This window comes from Gymnodraco acuticeps, unplaced genomic scaffold (genome assembly GCF_902827175.1).
Source record: "Gymnodraco acuticeps unplaced genomic scaffold, fGymAcu1.1, whole genome shotgun sequence".
Taxonomy (NCBI): domain Eukaryota; kingdom Metazoa; phylum Chordata; class Actinopteri; order Perciformes; family Bathydraconidae; genus Gymnodraco; species Gymnodraco acuticeps.
The window spans coordinates 1,319,102-1,344,577 of NW_022990938.1; the positions used below are offsets into that span (position 1 = coordinate 1,319,102).

At 40.3% G+C, this 25,476-nt stretch overlaps 1 long non-coding RNA gene across 2 annotated transcripts; it reads left to right on the forward strand.

The window, feature by feature from the left end:
* The first annotated feature begins 179 nt into the window (after nt 1–179).
* Nucleotides 180–1,465, forward strand: LOC117558220. 2 transcript variants are annotated; one of them, XR_004570811.1, is made up of 5 exons: nt 180–212; nt 597–630; nt 740–797; nt 1,192–1,263; nt 1,368–1,465. It is a non-coding gene; the product is annotated as an uncharacterized LOC117558220 (long non-coding RNA). The 2 variants fall into 2 exon arrangements; XR_004570810.1 differs by having other exon boundaries at nt 197–212; nt 734–797; nt 1,368–1,453.
* Nucleotides 1,466–25,476: the final 24,011 nt, after the last annotated feature.

The following is a 25,476-nucleotide window of genomic DNA, read 5'->3' on the forward strand; positions in this document are numbered from 1 at the left end:
CAAAAAAAAACGCTGCACGATATGCAAAGTCCAAAGCACGTACAAATCCCAAAACACATACAAAAAAAAACATTCCGGAAGTGCTCCAGGTCTCTAGGGGGCGCGCTACGTGGAACAGATTGATGTCTGATCAGACAGAGAGAACGAACAAGAGTGATGGAAATTGAAGCCGGAGGAAACAAAGTTGATCGAAGTGGTCGATATATAAGAAGGTAAGTTTTGTTTTGATACAAAGAGCGTCATATTTACCCAGCTAGCGTTAGCTTGTTTGGTAAAAGAGTTTGCAAGTCAAGAGACAGCACTGTGCACATAAATGTAACTCTTGACATCATATAGATATATTATAGGTGCAGAGAGGAGTTGGTTGCCCCAATGTAAATCCTAATGTGAGAGTTAAAGGACGGTCAACAATATAATGTACCTTGGTCAGTTTGGATTTATCGTGGCATTTATTCTTAATTAAAGTGCATTTATTTAATTTCAGTCAGTTTGCCAGGGTAAAATAAAACATTGTCAACATATTATTTTGTGCCACAAGAAGCAGAATGTTTTAACAGTACAGTAGTTTGAATATATTTGTTGTTTACCTTTATCAGACCTCTCAGGCACCCACAACCAGCGTCTGATCGGGTAAGACTAATTAAAAATGTAATTATACCATATAGGTTTGAATTTGTGAACATGAAATCAATAAATACCTTTTGTGTGCACTTATTTCCTGGGTAAAAATAAGATGCAGCACCAACCCCATTCCAGGAAGAGGTCCAGTCTGCCCCGGGTCAGAACCACTTCTATAGGTAAACAATGTTGACAGTTGCATCGTGACACAGTTGTTTGGTGTGTATCTTTATTTTTACATTTGTTTGTTTGTATAGCCTCCAATCACAGTGGGTAACATTGCCAGGAAGCAGAACAATTATACTTTCATACATTTCCAAATGACACCCACAACATCTTAGTGAAGACAATACAAAAAACACCCACAAATATTTTTTAAAGATCAGATATTGTTTCTTGCATCCATTTCAAATGTTAAAAGGATTGTGCAGGAGTATGACAAAAGTACTGTTGTCAGTTTAGAACCCAATGTATTAAAAAAACAGGAAGAGGATCGATATCCTTTTGTAAATATGACTGTCATGCATATATTAGGTATTTGAAAATAATTATTCAACTGTCTTCTCACTGCAGCAACTACACAACTGTGTATGCACTTATCATTATTGATAGCCAGTCTGAGCCAGAAGACACAATGGAGCAAAGGTATTAATTGTTACTATTACCACTTAATTTGTCTATGCTATACTGTAAATCTTATTACTAGCTTCATCATTTAATATTACAATACATCACTTTGTCTTTCCCAGCACAGAATACCTGACTGCGGCACACTTTGTTGCAGAACTCTCTGCAACAATAACAAATACATCTTGCAGCAGGTTCAATATTAACAGAGCCAGTGTGTGGGATGGAGCAATCCGTGGCTTCAAAGGTGCCTCATTCGACCCCTCTCATGAGATGTCAGTTAAGTTCACTGATGAGGGACACACTGAGGATGGAGTGGACACTGGTGGTCCCAAGCGTGAGTTCCTGACCCTACTTATGGAATGCCTGAGAATGCGAAGAAAACATCACGTCAGCAACTGTTTGTGCCCCATGGCGGTGTGACTTTCCCAGCCGCTCACTGTCTCAAAATCTGATTCTAAATGTATAATGTTCTCTATAAAGATAGAACTAATACACAATTATGAATGTATAATATAATACACATGTTTTGTGTATTTAATCATGCATTGGTCTACAATTTAATGATGGCTTCTACATATTTCACATAAACAGACAATGAAAAAATGTGTCCTTCATGCTGATAACTAGTGCATCTGCCAATTAGTATTCTAAACAGAGTAGTGTGTTGAATCCTTATTTCTTGCATTTGAAACAGATACAATAAAAAAAAGTGAACTTACTGTTGTGTTCAACTTCTGCCAACAACTGTACATGTTTGCCACAGGAGCCACAGAACACGAACTGTCCCCAGATGATGACCACAGAAAGGACACAACATGGCGGCCTGAAAAGACATACATTGATGTAGTAAATCCATTTAATCAAGTCAATCAAAAACACAGTCTAAATAGTGGTTAGCTAAATAAATAGAAAGATACATCATGTTTACCGTTGAATCTGTGTTCTCTCTCTCCTTGAATGTCTTCTCTATATTTGTTCTTGAGCATGTCTAATGCACACTACTCTCCTGTCATTACTCTGTCCCTCTTCACATGTTGTCACATCTCTCTCAATTCAATAGCTTTATTAGCATGACCATAGTTACAGGTAATTGCTAAAGCTCTGTATAGTTGCAACATCTATACAAAAATACATACATATAAACAAACTGCTAAGAATTCAAATGTCCTTTTTCCGCGGCACTCACTATGGCCCGTGTTATTTGCCTGCACTTGATTTGTCATCTCTTTTAACAATGTTCTTCCCTCACTTTATCTTCTCTTCACGTGAAGCTCTGCTCAGCTGGTGTAGTAGTTAGGCACGCTAACGCTAGCTATATAAATATGACGCTCTATGTATAAAAACAAAACAAAACTTACCTTCTCCACTTAAATGAACTTTATTTCCTCCCGATTTCCATCACTCTTGTTTGTTCTCTCTGTCTGGTCATACATCAATCTGTTCCACGTAGCGCGCCCCCTAGAACAGGGGTTCCCAATCCCAACCTTTTTTCCCAAGAGCCCCCCAAAATGACTCCTGTTGGAAGTTGCCCCCCCCCCACACACACACACACACACACAACAGCGGTAATTCAAGTTTTAAAAGTCTCAAAAATGCTACAACTACTGTCACAAACTGGATGAATGTGAAGTGTTTTGTTAAAGGAGGATGAAAGCGTAATTAAGGAGCACTATTGGAGTGACTTTGATGGTTATTGGACTCAGGATTAATTCATTTGGATTCCCACTGAATGAAGAAATTAAATGACGGCGCAAGTGGAAACAATTCACAAAGGGATTAAACTGTTAAAACATGCTCAAAGTCAATTGGATTTTGCTGATGTGTTTATGTGGATTCAAAAGTCGTAAATAATCTAGAAAATGGAGGAGACCGATCTGATCGGAGCAACTGTGACAAATAATCCAACTGAAACCAGCATGGACAATGACTATGTTTTAAAAATGCGCTTATCCAGACAAGCCCGGTTTGGACACTTTACGAGCAGAAGAAACATTTCTATTAAAGAAAGAATTATACATTTCTGTCTTTTTATGCCTGACCTGACTTCAGCCATAACTTGAATTTGTATTCTAATTAATCAATTATTTTTTATATTTTATTGTAATGTAGAGACAAGGCTTTTAGTGACAATCATGTATTGCGTTACAATTATAAGTAAAAAAAAATAATGAAAAAAGTATATGAGATTTGGCCTCAAATCATCTGAGGCCTGGCGCCCCCCGCCCCCCCCCCAGGTTGGGAACCACTGCCCTAGAGACCTGGAGCACTTCCGGAATGTTTTTTTTAAATGTGTTTTGGGATTTGTACGTGCTTTGGACTTTGCATATCGTGCAGCGTTTTTTTGTTGCATTTGTTTTTCGGGGTTTGTGTGTTGTATTTAGTTTGCATCATTTCTGTAAATGCAGCGTTTTTCTGTTGTATTTGTTTTCAGGGTTTGTTTGTTTTTTATTTCATTATTTGCAGGTGTTTCCTGCTAATGTATGCGTTTTGGGCCGTTGTTCCGCGTTTGCACCTGCCGGCCACCGTACTATACCTATCTACATGATGAAGAATCCAGCATCTGCAATATCTTTCAAGTTCAGTACATTAGAAAGAGACACTTTCTTAATAAGTCGCAATCCTTCTTCCTTTAATACTGTCAAACTGAAAGTGCTTGAAGTCTATAATCATCATGTCTTTAGGACGTTTTTTTCAGAATTTAGATTCTAGGTCTATAATTTGGTATTTCTTCATCCCTACTTTTCGAATAAAAACAACATCTCTCAAAAAACGTTTAAATTATCAATAAGACTTCTACATTTGTTTTAAACGTTACCAGCTAGTCATCAGCATGTTATCACTGTCATTGTTAGCATGTTATCATGGCTGTAGACTCTTTTAAAATGTACATGTGTATATATCATTTTCAAAAACGTTTTCTCAGAAAAAACACGTGCACAATTTCGCCACATGATCCATGAGCCACTTTGCTGCTTAAATTTATCTTTTAATAAAAATGTGTTAGGAATAAGGAAGTAATATTCTCTCTAAGTGTCAAAGAATAATTCTTCCTTACCCCTAAGATATTTAACATTTTCTGTGTGTTGACATTTACGATCAGCCCTGCTTCTAATCTCCCGTAAGGAATGTGTTAATGTAGTCGTATTTTGATACTAGGTTTTATGGCCTGACCTGGTGGGCACACGGGGATGTGAGAGACATCTCCTGTGTCTGCAGATGTTTACGCCCATCCCCAATATGTGGATTTGACTCTCTGTAAACTAGTTAAAAGGTCTACCAAGATGCGAGGCTGATCAGAATTGTCATGACAACCCACCCGTGCAGTCAGAACCTTTTGCTGCTGTGACTTGTGATATGAATTCTCCGGCCGTATCCTTGTAATAAACTACCAGTGTTTGACATCAAAGCTCCAACTCTCCTTGTGTCTCTCTGAGTCCTGACTCTCCATTGCTGCAGAAGTTTCCCTTACAGTCAGTACCTTTTTTGTTATAAAAAAACGACATTGCAAATCTTTAATAACATCTGTGTTAGCTGTCCTGTCAGATTTCAACAGTGACAAAGCCCAACCAACGTCCGATATGCTACCCTGTGAATAAGCACTGCCCTGAGACGCTAAAATCCTTTAACTTTAGCTCCATTTCTGCTCAAATGTTGCTGCCATGACTGCCTTAAGGGTGGGTCGTGACCCATAATCCCTCTGTTCGGGGAGACAATAGAGACAGGCACTTAAAAATGGAAGCAACAAGAGTGGAAAAGGACAGCTTATTCCTGCAATGCTTTGAATGTGATTTTGACAGAAATCATCACATGTGGCTTTTAAACTGACAGAATTGTTTAATAATCAATTTAGTTATCAGTCAAATGAGAATTTGCAAGGTTGATGCATCAAATTGACCATTTATTGTCTTGTGCCATGTTTTTCCTAAAAAGGAAACATTTTTTTTAGCAGTGATAATCCATGAATTTACATTTAAACCGTTGAGACACCCACTTCAATTTAATAATATGATAAATCCATTAGTGTATTTATGCAATATTTGTGTCTGCAAACAAGCTGATGGATCCAAATGTCTGTGTACATGCTACACATGCAAATGGACATATCTGTGTGAATCACGTGGGTTCCTCTATAGAACAGATGCATGCAGACGTGTCTCACATGCCAAACCTGGAGTTGTGAAACGCACTCGCTGCCAGCATAATAAATGTAATGGACTCTTGACTAACCTGGGATGAGTTCATCAGGTGGCCTCATTTCCCACTGGCATTTTAAAGTCCTCATAATTATGCTAATTCACACAGCAAGGCCAAGAAACACTCGTAAGAAAGCATAAATAATTAGTTACTTATGCATTTTTGATAAGATGTGTATTATGAACAAACCAGTTATTGTCAGCGTTATGTTTGAGGTTTAGTTTTTAGTAAAGGTGAACAAGCATCTGTGACCCACTGTCAAGAGCCGCATCTATAATATGACAGAAACGTGATATGTATCAGTCTGGCAGCATGCTTTTTACTATCAATATTTAACATTAAGGAACCAAAAAGGTGCAAATGTCAAAGTTTGACACCAAAGGCCACTTTTTCAAAATGTAGCATACTCAACTTTCCTCCTTATCTTTTCCTCTCTGAAAGTAGTTTTCTCCTTCACACTGATTTCCTCTTTGTGTTCTGCTCTGTGGGCAGAGGGCCATATTTTTCTCTTGTTCAGAAAATCACAGCTTAACAATAACATCACGTCACTGCCTGCCATTCCCATGGTTCTCCCTTCTATTGCTTTTCTTTATACTCTTTTCCCTTCAAATAAAGAGCTTTTTGAACATTAAAGCAAGTATATATGTTACAGTAGAGGCATAAAATACTAATATCACACCTGGAAATGTGCATAATATGTCCTCTTTAAAGGTCACCTATTATTCAACATCCACTTTTCCACGTCTTGTGTACATCAACATGTGTCCCCTCTGTGGAAAGAGATTCTGAAAGTTTCAGGAACAAAGATTCTCTCTCTTTTTGTCCTGATCCATTTATATAAAAACCTGTCTGAAAATGAGCTGATCAGATTGTGGACACTTTGTGATGTCATAACGATTTTTTGTCTTGTGTAACCATTAGCCAATCACCAACCAATCACCCCCCCACCTTATCACCTGAATCTCCTCCTAGAGCACCATTGTGTTATTTTTAACCAAATATCTCTCAGAGGGGAGTGGCTCCTTATTTTCATCTAAAGATCGCTACACACCAACCTGAGACCAAAGAACGCGTACCGAAGGCGTCCCGACTTTTACGTCCGCTACGTGGGCTACGCCGCCCGCCAAAGAACACACCGCAAAGACTTCAGTCGACGAGTGGCAATAACTGTCCTTACCAGCAGGCAGCGGTAGTGTGTATTCGTCATTCAAAAGAGGCAACAGCCAATCAGAGTGATTTCTTTGGCCGACTTTCTTTGAATCGGCCGCGGGAGGTGTGAAAATGTGCCGTAAAGCAACGACGGTGCGGGACACACCAACCTGAGTAGGGCGCCGCGAATGCCCTACTGCCTCTGACGGCCTCTGACTCCCAAAATCGGGTAGGTGTGTCAGGGCCTTAAAGTAACAGACAGAGAATCAGCACTTTTGAAACAGGGCTGAAACAGAGGGGATTATGGGATGCTGCAATGATCTGTTTGGTATTGCAAGCCAAACACTTCAGAGACATGTTTTGTATATATCTGAGACCTATAATATATTGATGAAAAACAGTAAAATAGGGGACCTTTAATATCCATTTAGTATCTTAATCCACCAACAGTCCAATTACCTTTTCCCTCATTTACAAATTCATTCACAGAGGAAAAACAATAAATCAGAACTAATGTAAAGGATATTGTGTGATATAAACACTGCTGCACCATCAGCTCATTACAGTACACTTCTCCAGTGTAAGGCACAGTGTGTGCTTTAGAATACAGATTTGAGCCCCATCACAGGGACACTCGTGATGGAGGGGGAAGCAAGCGTGCAGCTGACTAAAGGGCACAGACGCAGAGACAGATGTTGCTGCTGCTGCTGCTCACAGACTGTACAGCTGCTGAGACTGCTCTGCCAGGATGATCATACCCCCCCCCCACACACGCACACACACACACACACACACTCTCATCTTGGCTGTGATGCTGGTTTCTTACCCTGCATTACAATTGCATTTTCATTTTTTTAAAATACATGTTTAGGAGACATATGCTTTGATGCTATAAGCTACTCAACATACATTACATTACATTGCTTTTAGCTGACGCTTTTATCCAAAGTGACTTACAATAAGTACATTCGACCAGGAAGATACAAACTTGAAGAAAACAGAATCATATAAGTACATCAGGTTTCATAGAGCCAACATTTCAAGTGCTACTCAACTGGCTTTAGATCAGTGGTTCTCAACTGGTGGGTTGCGACCCAAAAGTGGGTCGCGGACCCGTTTGGAGTGGGTCGTGGATGTGTGAGTGAAAAAAAAATTACGTTTTTTTTTTTTGGGGGAAAAAGTCAAACTTTTATTTTGAAGGCCCGATTTTCTAACGCTGTGCATGCAGTCGGCGTTGGACTGGAAGTACCGGAGACCATAAACGGTTTTGAAAACTTCTTATCTTCTCAATAAAATATCTTTGCTGATGTTTTTTCGAGTCTTCTGGCCTTTGATCAGAATCAAGATTGTTGCCGGAAGTCCCTACGGAGAATAACTTTGTGGTAGAACTCTTCTTTATACATCTATGGGTACAACTTCAGATACAAATTAAACACATAATGAAATATGACCCCCGGTTTGATGATTGACAGGTCACAGAACAATGTGAGTTATCTACCCTTACCCACAATTTAAAGTAAGTCACACAGACTATCTCCTCTTTGCTCTTCTCTCTGTGAGGAGCAGCAAGTTCAACTGTCAGAACAAAGTGAAAAACAAACAATGAATGGCATAAAATATTATTAACATGTCAGGTAGTAATAGATTTATTTATTTTCTTCTCAGAGTGTACCAGAATGCATAGTTTGTTAGTATTTCTAAAAATCTCCTGGGGGAGACCCCCTGGGGTTGGGTTTTCAGCATGTGTGCCTTTTTATAGTTCAGCTTTGATTCCATCATCTCATTAAACCTTTTTTAAAAGCATACTTTAGTTCTGTGAAGGGATATAAGGGATATATGCACTGTACTTCACTTTTATTAATATTGTATGCTGAAAAGTGTATATATTACAGCACTTTTTTTTGGGGTAGATAGATTTGAGTGCTTCAAAATGTTGGGTCGCGATGTATTGACCAAGTAAAAAGTGGGTCCCGAGGCCTGACCAGTTGAGAACCACTGCTTTAGGTAAGCCAGTCCTTTGTTAGTATATAAGTGCTTTGTTAGTAATTCTATCGCTCAAAGTGGAGTCGAAAGAGATGAGTTTTCAGTCTGCGCCGGAAGGTGTGTAAGCTTTCGGCTGTCCTGATTTCAATGGGGAGCTCATTCCACCATTTTGGAGCCAGGATAGCAAACCCACATGTTTTTGCTGATGGGAACTTGGGTCCCCCTCGGAGCGAGGGTGCAGCAAGATGTTTGGCCAATGCGGACGGAATGCACGTGCTGGGGTGTACAGTTTAACCATGTCTTGGATGTAGGAAGGGCCAGATCCATTCGCAGCATGGTACGCAAGTACCAGTGTCTTGAAGTGGATTCTAGCAGTTACCGGAAGCCGTGGGAAAATGTGGGAACATTTCAGACGAGCAGCTGCATTCTGGATGAGCTGCAGAGGTCGGATGGCACATGCAGGTAGACCAGCCAGGAGGGAGTTGCAGTAGTCTAGGCGTGAGATGACGAGAGCCTGGACCAGAAGTTGCGTCGCTTTCTGGGTCAGGACGTATCCTCCTGATGTTGTAAAGAGTGTATCTGCAGCATACATTAAGCTATAGCCAAAAAGACACCTCAGGCACATATTTGCATCAAAATAATTATATAAAAAACATAATAATAGTACAAAAAAGTAGAAAAATAACCAGCTTGCCACAGAAATATTAGGTATAAATATGACCATTGTTTGAGTCCAAGCTGTTTTCTTGATTCTCCTTCCTGTCAATTAAAGTAAAAATCCCCCTCGCTACTTGCGTAAAGTTTAGAGCAAGTAAGTAAAAAACATATCTATATCTGTGTTCCATCTCTCTTCTCCCCTACCTCACAGTCTTATCTGGAGTTTCTTCCGCCAACAGCTTCATTTCTCTGCAGGATGGATCCTCTCTGCCTGCTGCTGGTTGCAAAATAAATTACTCCACAAAAGCCCAAGCAGCCCATGAAAAACCCACCTCTGCCCGGCTTAATCAATAGCAAAGCCTCCAATTAAACGCTCCTTCAGTTTCATATGCTCATACACTTCAACCTGTAATATTCTGTTCATTTCATGCGCTCTGACTAATCCTCGCCTTTCTTCATCGGGTCAAAATATGATTTTTTTCCTTTATCCATACCATACCACGGGAGGTGACCCTCCATAAATGTCAGACGCCAGTGTGAGTTTTGCGTTCGCGCGAGCCGATCATAGATTTAGAGCTCGCAATTATGTGAAAGTGCCTGCGAAAAAAAAAAAATTGATGAAATGCCACGTCTCAAGGGACCCTTACCTTCACCCATCATTTACATGAGTTAATTTCACTCAGTTTATTTTTTATGGACAGGCCCATATTGGCGCGGTCACATTTCATAGATCTTTCACACAAGACTGAACCCCTTGTAAAGCCATCATCACCGCGCGGAGGATGTTTATTCCCATATGTCACAGTTTCTCATGCCTTTTACAGTGACATCCCTACAAACCACATCGTTCAATCTGTGTTTTCAGCTCAAACGGCCTCGTTGCCATAAATCTGTTCTTTTTTTATGTCTCTGTGCACCACAGAAGTAATTGGCAGTTCTTTGTGTACACTTGGTGGGGAAATAAATGGGATGAATATAACAAAGGTGACAACAAGAGGATGTTTTTAAACGTACAGCTTGCAGGGAGAGAGGAGGGACAGTCTCACGGATACGACGTTGTGATTAATAGCGTTACTGAACAGTTTGACATTCATGTGGTAGGACAGCACAGGGGGGATGGAGGAGTAGATGACAGCAGATGACATTAGCTCAAAAAATCTCCACCACAAACTGCTTGTATTCATGTAGTAGAAACATTCATGCTTTGTAATGAAAAGACCCCTTCATGAACTTCGGCATGCGTGTTAGAAATAATCTCTTAACACGAGACTGATTGGTCCACCTTTTCTAATCCGGATGTGTTAGTGCTTTCGTATCTCTGGCCTTTGCAGAGCAGGTAAAACCTGATGAATGTTGGAGTGACTCGTCCAGCCTCAGCTGATTAATAAAGGTTTAATCAGGGTTTAGTCTGCAACAGCTGTGGACATCCTGCTCCTCATTTATTCAGCACGGACACGTCAGTCACTTCCTGCTTGCTTTTCACCCTCGTTTTACAGCCCCATCCCTTTAACTCACAAAATCATAGCCATCTCTTATCCTTTATATTATACTATTAGCTCAATGTGCATACCTTTTTCCAATATGTTACTTATTATTTATCCTTACTTACTATTTAACCTTCTATATAACTAATCTTTCCTGTAATGTATTAAAGTAAAAGTACTTATCCAATATTGCCCATTTGAGACACTACATTTAATTATTTTATTACAATTATTGATGCACTTCATTGTTATTGTTGCACTTAATTGTTGAATTATGTTTTATCATTTATTAGTTGATGTATATGTTGTATTTGTATGCTGTATTTATAATTTAAATCTGTAAAGTAGATAGTAACTGAAGCTTTAAAATAAATGTATTGGGGTACAAAGTACAATATTCGCTTACAAATTGTAGTTGAGTAGAAGTAACATATTTTAGAATACTCAAGTTAAGTACAAGTAACTACAAATTTGACTAAAGTACAGTCCTTGAGTTAATGTATTTGGTCACTTTCAACCACTGGAATGTTCTATTAACAATACCCTTAATATAGGAGAACATGGGAATAGATAGTTATGCAAAATACTCCTCTGTGACAGATAGGAGTAGAACTATTTGTTTAACACAACAAATGAGCAACATAAACAGACACGTGCTGTGCTACTTAAGTCGGTTTCACCTGTGATATAGCTTCTACTCATGACTCTAGTGGGATCCATGCTCCCCAGACAGGCGTGACAAGTCAGCCAGACAAAGCACCTCCATGCCAGTGGTCCAGAATGAGACAGTGGTGCGGAGGTGTCGTGATGGATGGAACTGGCGCTGCTGCGGCGTGCTCTCTGTTTCAGTCGGTTTCAGCTGGACACCTCGCAGCAGCCCTCGCAGAGCTCTGAGCCTCGGAGGCACGGAGAGATGGCTGGAGGTGTGAAACTAGAGCCATAGCCGAGCCGTGTGGGCTTTTGCTTCATGGCTAATTACCGCTGACTCTTGGCTCTCATCCCCCATCTTGCTTTCTCTCCCCTCCATCACCCCTCCACCAGCGGAAAAGGTATTACTAATGACAGAAGAAGGTTACCCAATTTATCTTCGGGCAAAACCTCTCCGAGCTAGCTCTCCTCGCGTCCCTGCAGAGCGCAGATTGCCACGGGAAGAAAAAAAACAATAACAGCTGCAACCAGGGATTTAGCTGATCCCAATCTCAATCTGGTATTCAATGACTCAAATCATATTCTCTTTCTGCAAACAGCTGCAAACTTAAGACCATCTGATTTTTATATTCTTTGTCGGGATGTTAAGACGCTCTGGGCAAATAAACTTAAAGGGATCTTCTTCAAGGTGGCTTCAAATTCCAGGTGGTGTGCTTGCGATGCAGATGGTGTGATTTATAGCAGAGGATGAGAAGAAAGACTGGGGGGGGAAACGGCAGCTTGAAGAGAGCTTTGGTGGTTTTGACCCTTTGATGCAGTTTGATTTGAGAAAGGCCTTTTGGCATTGGGAGAAATCAGCAGTTGGATATAAAAAATCTTGCTGCATGCAGCTTTAGACGACGCTTGGAGTCCCAGCCCATCATGGCAGTGGCTAAAGTGAAAAGTAGCTCTATTCTCAGGTGGTGCTATCCAGGTAGCCTTGAGTGTGTAGCTTGACCCCACCTGTTTAACGGCCCTTTAACTGGCTGTAAAGGCACAGATGGGACTCCAATGAGCCAATGCTTTGGAGATTAGGGACAAGTCCTGTTTTTACACAGTTGATACGGTGAATCAAGGTTAAAGCAATCACTCCTAAATGTTACTTTTGTGTCACTTGCTGTTCCTTGTTTGCTATTCATAGAGTTCTGCAGTGATGACTATGTTTTAGGTTAACCCAGAAGTAAGCATCGCAAGGGTTCCCTTCTTGATTTCGTGGTTTTAGGACTCATTCCTGCACCACTCTTGTGACTGGCCCTCTGAAAGCATCATGCATACAAAGATTCAAACTATTATTTCTTTATCTTTTTTTCCATTTGTATTTCTACATTTAACACTTGTAAAAACAAACAGTCAAGTTATTAAAAAAGGGATTTGTTTTTGGGAGGCGATGCTATTTCATATATAATTTGTTTAACGTTTATGTATATACAAAAGCGATGTTAATAGGAAATGAAATGCGCTGCCCAATTCTGCAGTAAAATATTCATGAAGTTATATAATATTTGGGAGTATAGCATTTCAAAGCAATAATTGTGACTAAGTCTATTTGCACTTTTGGGATTGCTGTGCTTTGCCTGTAGACAGCCGACAGAAGTAACAACATACTATGAGGGGTAATATATGAAAGAAGAACTGTCTAGTCTTGTGCTGGATTCTGCAGTTGAGTATGTAAGTGTATAAAGCTGGAGCTGCTCACTGTTTCATTAACTTTTGAGGTAATAGAATTCGCACCATCTGAACAACCAGCAGCAGTTAAATCAGTATTGAACTGCCTCTCTGTGTTATGTCACAGCCGGGGAGAATAATGATATTTCCTTGTGTAACTATTACAATTTTGAGTCTGAGAGCGGTTTGAAATCTGCTACATACAAAGCCGAACAAATACAACATTTTAGCTTGCTGCCTTCATAGCTTCAAACCATAAAAGATTGCAATAAATGTAGATGAGTTCACTTTTATCTGCTCCTAGCAACTACTACTGCAGCCTTTGTGTCAAAATAGTTTAGTAACAAACATTTATGATAAGAAAATAGCCATACATTATGACAAATGTGTTACATTCCAAGGAAAATCGCCTCTCCTCTCTGCAATAACCATGAATCATGTCTGGTAGTAAGTTAGCTATACCCCCACTGATCCATGATTCAAGGCTGTTATTGTCATTTGTGAATAGCTGCAGTGTAGATATGACAATCTTAGGTCACAGGCTGAGTCTTATTAGAATATGCATTTCCAGGTGTGCACTGAGAATATGTCAAATCACAGGTGCTAAAAAATGCAGTTGCACTGTGTCTGCTTTCCTCTTGGAGATCAGATCAGAGTGGGGGGCTCAGCAGAGGCAGTCTCCCCCCGCCTCACCTCCGTGACTGCACTGTTTTCGGGAAAGGCCTGGTGTTGACAGGCCCTTCATTAGAGTCTTTGTCCTGGAAGAGCCTAGTACATAATTAATGTCTCCGTGATGGATTACATGGGCGGATTGCAAACAGCGAAGAGGTCTGCAGAAAAAGGGAGAATTGATGCAGGGCTATTTCCCCCATCCAACACGCCCACTGTGTGCCCCTTCTGCACTGTCACCGAAATTGCTGATTAGAAAGTCACAATATTTACGACAGTGGTGGCTTTAGTACAGGTGCGAGGGAAAATTAACCCCCTGTGCATTTCTTTTTCCGCTAATGCGCAGGAATGAAAGTTGGCTGCGGCCCGACAAATGATCATATTTATTGCCATTCTCACAGGTGGGGCTTTGGGTGGATGTAAAGCATTAATCAAAGCCATCGTTAATGATGCAGAAAGCACTGTGGAAATGAAACACCTTCTGTTCCCCTCTCCATAATGTCGTGGTGCTCAAGCTGGTGTGATGAAGAGTAAGATGTCTTTTTCTTCATTCTTCAGCAGGGAAAGTGCACGTACTAATGTCAGTTGTGTACCAGCACAGTATTGATTGGTAACGATCTGGAGACGTAGCGTCCTCTTATGTCAGATCGCAGCTCAGGGGTTCAGTTTAAGGATTTTAACATTTGACTTCCAGAAGTCAGCGTGAATACCAATGCTCTGACTCTCCACACAACCTCCAGGCTATGTTTTAATAAAACACACTAAATCCAAACTAATTGCAACACATGGCATTCTACATCAGAGATCAAGTGGGCTCAAGTGGAATGCCATCTAATTGAAAGAGTAGGGAATGTTTGATCTCAGTGTTTTTATTTAATTCCCTCCTCAGGGAAGTAAAGTTTTCAGGATTTTTGGAAATATAATTTAAATTAGACAAGAACTGCTTATTCCCTTTAAGTTTAAGAAAAAATAAACTTCTGCATGCCTTAAGGTTAGAAGCATCCCAGAATCCGCGGCAGTCCTGTCACTCATCGCACTTTGACGAGATTTCAGTTCAATACATTTGTCTGTCTTCTCGGCACAGTCTAGTGCACCAGGGGAGGAAGTGACTCGCTCAATTATACATTTACTTAGACAAGTAATAACGTGCTGCCAAAGCTGGGGCTCATTATAGCAGCTGTACAAGCTGTTTTCCCAGCCTCCTGGTCCTCCCCCTTTTTCTGATCAAGACAGTCACCCCGAACACTTATGGAAGCGACTCTCAGCACCGCACTCATGCACTTCAAACCCCCATGGTAAATGCATGTTCCTCTTCTCACATGGGGTTTTAATCTTCAGATAATGTTAGCGTGCTTTTCCAGCATCTTCATACGATGACAGTATCAGTCCAAGCTGTGAGCGTGCCTCATGTTTACAGATAAGCTTTATCAGGACTGTATGCTTTGCTTTGTATGCTCGCCACTACCAAGGTTATAAAAAATAAATCTGGCCATAATTATTCCAGAGAGCACGCTGGAATTTTTATTTTATTTTATTTTACCATGATCCTCATCAAAATAAGTTCAAGAGAAATGGCGCAATCTCGTTTTCAGGGAGGACAAACAACCCCTTTGCTCATTGTTTATGTCTGCTCTTTGATGAAAGCCTGTTGAAGCTGACATGCTGTTAAAAACTGCTGCATAGAAATCGAAGGTCTCATTTGTTTTCGTAGGCTAGCCGCATAAAAGAGCATTTATTATGAGGTTCAACCCCGAATGCGTGATGCTAAAGCTGCTTTTACACCAGATATCCAAAGCTTGAATAACATGACTGTTTGATATATTTGTTGTTTTATCCTCCGGGAAGAAGCTGTTCATACTAACTGGATCTGAACCTGCACATACGTCCATCATATATTTACTAAGCCTACTTTCTTTCCAAGCACTGTAAAACTACTTAGCACCGTAGTGTAAAAGTCCCCCGGGGCCTGCTGTTTCTCTTTCCTTACAGCTAGCGTGTGACGCTCTGACTGATTGAGTTGACAGCTCACGACTTGTGCTCGGTTTCAGGATGAGATTCTATCCCCAAGTTAACGCTCCACTAATTCAACCTGTGTGCATATGAGAGACGGCTTCATTTAAAACCAATTAGCAAACTTGATAGTCTTAAATTAACCAGAGTTAGACTCAAGCTATGCTAACGTTCATTTCCTGTAACCTCAATTTCTCTCACTGTGACACATGCTCTGCCTCGTAGCTAACAATTAAGCACATGATGGTGTACACTATAGTCTGTGAAAGGTAACGGTATCGACACGTTTGTGTTCTTGCGGCAGAGTTATGACTCGAGGATAGCAACAGCTCTTCCAATTAACACTGCAGCGCCTTTGGGTGCAAATGATTGTTCATCACTCCAACATAATGTGTCTTTATGGAAATGGTTACCTGGAAAGAGCGCACATGCTGTGACAGTCATCTGCATAGCCGTGCCAAGAGAAGATAACATCTGTGGAAGCACTCTTATCATAAATTCAATAATCATAAAATAAAGCACTCAAGCTGTTTGGAAGGAACTATTTATTTTTAAGTCATACAAGAGTTTATTCTTTATAATACTTTCACAAATATCTAATTTGCTTTCTGAGTTAATCTCTTAAACCCTAGCCCTAGGAGGAAAAACCAACTCTATAATAATATACCAAATATGAATCAGGGATAGATCTTTAATCATATGGCTCATAAGCATATCTTCAATATTCATGGTAAGTAAAGCTAATGCTATTACCATTACAGAGTTAATGGAGAGAAGATATGCAACACTATAAGAGCCCTTTTTATAATGATGCAACTAAATATGTTCCTACTCTTGACTACAACTAGAGTTTTACTTCAAACACTTATTTTTTCGTGTAACCATGTAACAAATACATAAATGACCCAAGAACATTGCACAAATAATAAATGCAATGGATGTATTGATTAACTGTATACATGACTGAAGTGCCCCATGCTATACAGGGAGATCAATTCAGAAAGCAACGCCCAACATTGTTTTACGAGGTGATGTGAAAAATGTTCAAACTTAAAGAGATGACTGCTAGCTTATCCCTAAGGCTAAGTCTGACTTGCGCTGTGTACTTCAAGTTGAGGTGGATTTAGATGCTTTACAAAGCTCTATCCCCCCTTTCATCACTGTCACTCTGTGTTGGCGCAAAGATCTTTGAAAATAACACTTCGTAATAAGACATTATTTTGTCAACATGTTTTTTTTTGTACATATTGAAAGCTGAACACCCACTGTTTTCCACTGAGTAGACTATAACATACATATCTTCTTAAATTGGCCATTTAAATGCAGATTTCTTTAACTCCCCCTCAGGCTGTGACCCGGTATCAGGTCCGTCGTTGTTTTGGATAAAAGGATCAATTCCTGAAGCAGGGAGATTCAATTTGTGGTCAAATAGTCATACACACAAAAACACTGTCGCTCAATACAAGTCCTTTCCTGGCCTCTGGTTACCAGGGAAACCTCTCAGCCGTGTGTGTGTTTCTCTGAGTGTGTTTGTCTGTTTAAAAGGCAGCTGCAGCTGGCAGCATCTGTGTGATGTTATTATGTAACCCCCGATATATGGCTGCATTCATACACCTGCTACCCAATTTTATGAGTAGTTCTAGGCAGGGCTGATTGGAATGTGCCTCTCGTGAAGCAGAATATAAAGCAGACCTACAGTAATATGACCACTAACTGCACTGTTTCTGTGTTGAAGCAAATAGAAAAATGCTTAATATACATATAACTAAATAAGACCAAACGTATATGAAGACACATTTCTATTTTTATTCAATAGTGTCACAGAAGCAAAAGTGTAAATTAGAAAATAAATGTAGGCTAAATGTCATTTCACTGCTTGGGTTTCAGGGGGCAAAGTCAAAATGTCTGCTGTGAAAACTGCGTATCAGGTGTAGTGGTCTCATTTGTTTAAAATTAGCTAAACATAATTCTGTTTTCTCTTTTCGTTAGGGACTGAAAATAAAAAGGAGAAATGCTTCCTGTTTTTCGTCTGGAACGAGGTTGACTCATCCATGGTTAGTTCAACAGAACATATCAATTCATTTTTTGCACTTTATTTGTACTAATCCGTCTTGTTTCCTTTCTACAAAAGGCTCTCTTTCAACATAAAACATGTTCTTCCTGTCGTAGTCCATAATGTCTTAAGCCTCCTCATTATGAGCAAGGAGCTTTGGTGTGTTTAGTTTCTCCAGAATAAAAGCTTTGCTAAGAACTTAATGAATTCCTTCTGTTGAATGTTTTACAATTGAGGGTGAAAAATAAGGGTTTAAGTGCCAGGATACATTTGATAACCCATTTAGCAAGGCTTATGTCCTCTTTCTGTGTATGCTATATGAATATTAGTCTGACCTAAATCTCATAGTTTGAGGTTTTATCTGTATTTGATTAAGAAATATTAAAGGGGCCCTATTATGCTTTTTCGACTGTTCCCTTTACTTTAGTGTGATATATGTTTTTGTGCATGTAATGGTCTGCAAAGGCTAACATCATTACCATTAAAGCATGTACATTTGAACAGTAGAAGCACAAAATACAAATATGATCCTGAAAATGGGAACAATTTTGCATCTTAAAGGAAAGTTTTTATTTAAACATGGTTCCCTTTTTAAAAAAAATACTTTTGACCAGTATTTCTGTCATAACAATGTGTCCACAAAGCACAATAAAGTACTACAATGTTGGAACTTATGGACATTGAAAAGTCTAATGTTGCAAGAAAGGAGAGCATAACAGGAGGACAATTATAACAACACTGTAATATTTCTCTGTAAGGTCTTGCAAAGTCTGTACATACAAAACCTCACCGGAAGATATTATGCAGGTTTTTATATTTCCATGCTATGAACGGGATAATCTTATCCCTCAGGCAGTTACAGTTATATTCATATTGCAAATTTGGAGGAACAACAAGGACAAGACAAAGGTCGACAGCATATAAAGATTCGGAGCGGAAACCAACAGTTGTCCCCCAGAGGAAAATCACTTAATGATCATTTTTGTTTTTCCGAAAAACAACACTTGGCCAGACTTCAGACTGCTTTATCTCCTGTGTTCACACTAGGTGATGCTGACGTGCGTGGCCAATCGGATTAAGCGGATGCACTGATTTTGTCTTGAGGGAAGAGCTACAGTTACTCATGCGGACGTGTTGATGCCACACTGAGAGAGGCGACTGGTAGGTAGGATACTCTGTCAGCGGCACAGGAGGGGGGGGGGCGGTGTAATGAGGAGAGATGTTTCTGATTGACCCTCTCCTTCCTTTAGAGTCATATCAAAGGATAGAGAGCCCTGATGAATCCTCATGTTACATACAGTACAGGCTTGAGCAGTTAGAAGGGATGATTGCACATTTTTTTTATGCCAATATTAAGATGATTCTACTCAGAACAAAAAATCTCTCAAATCTGCGGACTACTGTGCATTTAGAGGCACATCTGGTGGAGTGGCATGTCTTCTCCCTGGGCCCGGTTAATCAGCACGAGCACATTTTCAATATTTAATCAGAAAATAGTTTCCTGTCTCTCTTTTTCTACGGATCTGACATCGTACATCATTATGGATATAGAAAGGAAGCCATTGCTACATTGCCCCTATGCTATCTGGTATCATGATATCCCTTAATTCAAGATGTACATGTTACTTTATGTTCAAATTAGTTATTATTTAAACCAAAATGAAGTCTGTATTCTTTTCCCAGCAACTCAAAATCTAAAATAAATTGTAATCTCCAATGTCAATTATGTGGGATATCTTTGGGGACACATGAATGTGTTTTGCACTTCCTGTGAATACTATTCTCTGGGTGTTTCTCAATCGCGAGTACGCTTGCTTGGTAGCACATGTCTTCCGAGCGTCTTGCTTCATAAGCGAGGCAAGAATACTTCCTGGCCGTTTAAATGTAAGTAGCCTATGTAGTGGCTAGAACATGTAAATATGTTACTTTGTTACATTTGTTTGTTATCATCAAAAATGTGTTCCGTGAAAGTAAAGCAAGTTCATAATTAGATAGACATCGTGAGGTATTTATTTTCGGTACAGTTTATGTTGAAACTGTTAGAGAGAGTGGCACACTTGTTAGCCTGTTCCATTCTTCTTCGTTTTCCGAAGCCGTGGCTTGGAAGTATACTTGCTTTGTTTCTGAAGGAAGTGACTTGGACGTACGTGACTACCAAGCCAGCATCCTCGCGATTGAGAAACACCCCCTGGCATTCGGAAAACAAAGAGTGGAACAGGCTAGCAAGTGTGCAGGTGTGCATCACATGAGAAGCCCCACCTTACGGCCCGTCTACACTACAGGCATCGAAAAATGCTTTCAACGCTTCGCCCATTCATTTGAATGGGGTGACGTAGAAGATATTTAAACTTCGCCGAACTGCATTGTGGGGAGCATGGCATGGCTTTGCAAGCATCACGAGCATCTATCGGCATCAAAAGTTGAACATTGTTCAACTTTTGAACATTGTTCAACTTTTGAGGCTCGATGCTTGGCATCAGCCAATCAAATCCCGCGTATGCAAATCTGCCAGTACAAGCGCTAGCCAATCAAACCGCGTGTATGCTGGGAGAGACTACGCAGGTCATTTCCTCATATTCAAAAAAATGGAGGGAAAATTAATTATAGCGGTAGTGAATCACCCGGTGCTGTATGATCAGTCTCTGTTCATCTACCGGGATACAAACCGGAGGAGCGAGGCATGGAGGGAGGTGGCAGAGACAGTGGATGAAACTGGTAGGTTTTCGCCTGTTTGGGGATTTTATATCCAGTTTACTTCGTTTTAACATTGCTATTGCTTTGTATGCCGGGGGCGGGCGGGAGATTCCTGATTGGTTGTTGGTCGCCTTGGGCGCGAGAAATCGCCAAGCCTCAGACACGCCCAGCTTCAAGATTTTTTGAGACCTGTAGTGTAGACGGGCCGTTACATTTTCCGCCACAGATTTGGGGAAATTGGTCCGTGCGCAAAGCATTTTGGGGATTTTAAGACCGTGGAGTCTACACATGTGCAGCCTCGAAATTTCTCCTAACGAAGTACGCCGGGCTCGGTAGATTTCCAAGTATGCTGGACATTGGAACAGTACTTCGGCGGCACTCGATGACGTAGTATGCTTGAAATAGTGGCTCTGGAGCAGCTTTACTCGCGATTGAGAAACACCCACTGTATCCTACGTCCAGTAACATATTTGTTCCATACATCGGCTTATAAGGAAAAGTGGATGTAGTCATTTGTATACTCTGGGCATAAAAGGCATTTACTGTAAAGCTCAGAATACTGGTGCACTATGACTTTAGTGACAGCTAGTTTGAGCACAGAGATTTTGGTAACACTTTACGGTAAGGGTACATGAATCATCATGAATTCATGCATGACTTAATGTATGAAAAAGCATGAATTAATTCATGTACTCATATAGTACTTCATGAACTATCAGTAATGTACAGGTATTAATGGTATCTCATGCATGACTTAATGCAGGAACAATACCTTAATTAATGCATCAACTAAGGTATCTTAATCATCATGACTTCTGATTTATTAATGATGTTCATGTCTTCTTCATATAGATCTGCAGTTAAAGTGTCAGGCCAAAAAACGGACCAGTCACAGCAATTCCAAGTGTTGTAATCATGAGTAACTAAGCATGACTTTGTCATTACTTCATCATGTTTGTGCCCCTTCAAATAAAGTGGTGACCCGGTCGGTCGGTCATAGCAGTGCATGTATTCTGTTGAATTCAAAGTGTTGTAATCATGATTAACTAAGCATGACTTTGTCATTACTTCATCATGTTTGTGCCCCTTCAAATAAAGTGGTGACCTGTTCCATCGTTTACACTGATAACTAACATATGATTAATGGTGGTATGAAATAGAATGTATTAAGCAATTCATGGGGTGGGTTGGAGAAATGGTAGTAAGGTCACTGAATTTACACAAAATGTACTGCGGATTTTACGATTTTGTTTATTCACCAAAAAATACTTTTATTTTGTAAAACAGAATATTAATTCAGTGCCACAGGGAGAGATGGGTGACACCAGAATCACTGGAGTGGGCTGTTATGCAACGGCAGGCCTGCCAAGCACAATTAGCACCATGTGACACAGAACAACAACAGTTTTAACCCATCTAGGAAAATGGATTTTCATAACACAGAGCTCCGGTTCAAACAAGGAGTTGGTTACTTAAGCATGAATTCTGTGAATGTCAAGTAAGGATCCATTGTCCTTATGTTGGAGGATTTCTGAAGCTGTAGGCTCCTGCTCGCAAAACATCCATCTTCTTCATATTTGAAGTCAGTGAGCTCTTGGTGGTTCAATCAGGGAAACATGACCCGAATGTCCTTCAGTAAACGGCCGAGAGGTCCTTCCTTATGCCTGTTTCCAAGCCAGTAAGTCCACTCTATAACGGCAAGATGTTCTTTCAAAAGTTTCTCAGTTCGGTTTCCCCTAAGCGGCCAAATTATTGATTTGTATGTTAACCACACTATTGGGAGTGTTACTGTAACGCCGTTATTTTTGGTAGTAACTACTCTAACGCATTACTTTTTAAATTCAGTAACTCAGTTACCGTTACTACATGGTGCATTACTCCGTTAGTTTTTTTATATAGTCAACAGCCAGGCGAACAGAGATGAGAACTGTACTAAGGTACAGTACTTGAGTAAATGTACTTAAATACTTCCTGTGTCACATGCGGAGACGCGCTGTGGCCGTGTTTGTGTTGTTTACTAACAAGACTATCATGGCGGCGGCGGAGATCAAGTCTAGTTTCTCCACCTGGAGATATTCTCACTATTTCACTTTTGTCGAGCACAAAGAAAAGAAAGTTTCTGTTAAATGTAAGTTGTTTCCTGGCGGGTCAAAGAGCCTATCTACTGCCCAAAACAGCAATTCAAATCTCTTAAAACATCTGCAAAAACAACATGCTGGGACGAAGCTACAATAGTAACTAAGACCGGCACAGACCCAGACTCAGCCATAGACTGTGTATATATAAATGGACGTAGGGTCCATGACGTCACCCATAGGATTCTGCAGAGTTGCCGAGAAGCCCTTAGTAGGCGGAGTAGGCCACTAACGGCTCGACAGTCACGTCAGAGTTTAACTCCCGCCTACTCCAAATAAGGGCAAAGAGGCGGAGCCGAAGCGGGACCTCCTGCCACCGAGCTGGAAGTTCCAGAGCGAGCTGAAGCTACCTAGCTAAGCTAACATGCTCCCCATCTGCACACTGCCGTGGCATTTTACGTTTCTAAGGTAAACGGACATGAAACTATTCAGCAAAACTATAAATAATAATCTAAGTTATTGAGTTTTTAGCATAATACTTAAAATCCCTTAACGTTTGTATGCAATTGTGCTAAATTCAACACTGGAATCAAGCAAATATTAATATGTTTGCATGACATTAGTTATTTATATTTTGATATCACTTAATTATACGTTTAATACATTTAAGTCAAGCTAAGGTACATGTGATGGTAGCTAGTTAGTACTCTTACCTGTGATGCCTCCTCCAAACAGCATAATAACCAGACTGTATCATTAAAACTAAGTACCAGTTCTAGATCCTTGACTTTAGACAAACAATTCAAAAGACAAAATGTATTTAAAGACCAATCTTTATTTGAACCTGAGATATTAGTTATACAGTAATAGTATTGACAATCTAAAAAAACTGAGCAACTCAACAGTCAACTTTATATTTCTTATTGTCCAAAGCATTTATTATTTTCATTTTCCCCCTCTCATATTCAGTGTGGACGGATTGAGACAGCATGGTGTCCAGAGAGCTGCAGAGACTTCAGGGAGAAACCTCCGTGTGATGGACGTCCTGTCTGTTGGTTTGGAGAGGACTGAGGGTCTTTCCTCTGCGAGGAGGACCAGGCCTGATGGAGGAGCCCATGCTGGGCATAGCTGATACCAACTGCACAGGCCTAGTCTGTCACTTTACTTGACTAAATGTTTACTTATACATTTAATAGGTTTACACCTTCTGTCCATATGTGCTTTTTATTTAAAACATTTGATTAACTCGCGTTTGACGCGGCTCCCTTCAATCGCGTGATTCGCGCTGCGTCCACCGCTTCATGCGCGCCGTCGCAGCGAATTCGCGTCTGATCGTGTCTCTGCATTGACTTTACATGTAATCGCGCCGCCCCCAAACGTCGCATCGCGTCCGGTGTGAACGTAGCATTAGACTAGAGTGATGCGATAGGAGCGTTTAGAGCGAAGCGAATATTCGCATCGCGTCCGGTGTGAACGTAGCATAAGAGTAGTAGTCATATTTCGTGAACCCTTTGAAGAGTACTGTCACCAGTGTGATCATTCTATAATACACAATTTAAAACATAGTGCAAGGTGGTTGCTATGCAACAACAATAACAGCTAGTGAACATATTAGACAGACAGCATTCTCGTCGTTTAGGTGGGGGTTTTTTTCTGGAGATAGGCACTTCTCAATCCACTCCTCCATAGTTAGGCCATCCCGGAGGTCGAAGTTAACCTTAAATGTTTCCATCTTAGGCTTTGTTAGTTAGTTATTTTCGTAACGGACGTAACTGTTGTAGCTTTTCTCAGACGCGGAGGGATACTGACTTGTGAAAAGTAACTACAATTATACCCGGGATATATGCTCATTATCACGGCTAAGAAACATCAGATTGCTTGATATAACTTCTCTCTTTTATAAATATATAGATAGTTTAATATTTTGATAAATGCCCGCTTTGTTTATCTTCATCATTTCTGCTAGTAATCTTAGTATGGTCTTATTCCCAACCCTGGCTGCAACTAATGATTAGTGTATTGTTGATCCATGTGTAGTTTTTTGACTAATCAGGTATTTGTTTGTTATATGAAATATCTTTTTTTAAGAAAATCATTGCATTTGAGAATCTGTTTCTGTGTAATCAACGAGTAAAATGAGCACATTATTTGGCAACTCATCATAGCAAATCATCTCACTATACAGAACCTTCCTTTCTTTATGCTTACCAACACCACCAAAGGGTAGACGGTTTGTTTGTTTATGTGACTGATGGATGGAGAAAGGGAATATGCACATGTCTGTGTGAGAGAAAGAGAGATCTGTAGCATTTTAAGGTTGTTGTTTTTGTCACATCCTCTCCCCTCTCCCTGTGTGGCGTTCTGTCAGCCAGCCCTGTGACATTTTCAGGCAGCTGAACTCCAGGACCTTTCAGTGTCACCCTCTGTTGTCATTTCTGACTGCTACAGCCCAGACAATGATGCACTCGCACTGTGAGGGGAGGGAGAACGATATACAGCCAACCTCAAGGTCTGCCTGCCTCAAAGATGTTTTTCATCAAACCAACTTTCGCTGGGCCGTATGCCACTCACTGCAGTGTTCAAAATAAAAAGGCGATGTAATATGTACTCAAGAATTGAGAAGACAAAACTTTTATATTTTCTGAAGCTGATGCAAATATGTGGAATAAGTGCAATACTTACATTCAACATAAATCCCAGTTACAGCTTATTTTTTGCGAGAAGCCTTCGTAGTTCATCATATCACAGTTTGAAAGACCCATCGTGGGCTGTTTAATTGCCCCTGACAAAATCAAATAGGCTTGCTCCCTGAGGGAGTGTAAACCCGCACGCATCTTATCCATAAATCAGGTACATAGCGCCTCTGCAAGGTGCCCGTGGCAGTTATATAGTAGCATCGGCTGAACCA